We start from the raw sequence: 360 nt of genomic DNA on the forward strand, positions 1-360 counted from the left end.
ATCTTGTGCACACGTGGGCTTGGGTGGCGTGGTCCCAACGCGCGTCACTTCGCAGCCCGCCGCCCCCGGACTCCTTCGCGTCACCAGGACCCTCACATCGCCCCCATCACACGCTGCCGGGGGCCATTCACCCCTGGTCTGAGAATCTGACTCAGGGCACCACCCGATTTCGCTCTGGGATGGGGGAATTAAAATAATGCACGTCCACTCCCACCTTTAGAAGGATTTGGGTGGGAGCAGGAGCTGGATGGTAAACTGAGCCGTCAGAAGGGTCCGGGGTTGTAAATAGTCAGTGGCTACTCCTGAGTCTGCCTGGGGCGCCCCTTCTTTCCTTTCCCTAGGAAGCCTTCCTCTGCCACA

Source organism: Marmota marmota, unplaced genomic scaffold (assembly GCF_001458135.2).
Source record: "Marmota marmota marmota unplaced genomic scaffold, marMar, whole genome shotgun sequence".
In the NCBI taxonomy this organism is placed as follows: domain Eukaryota; kingdom Metazoa; phylum Chordata; class Mammalia; order Rodentia; family Sciuridae; genus Marmota; species Marmota marmota.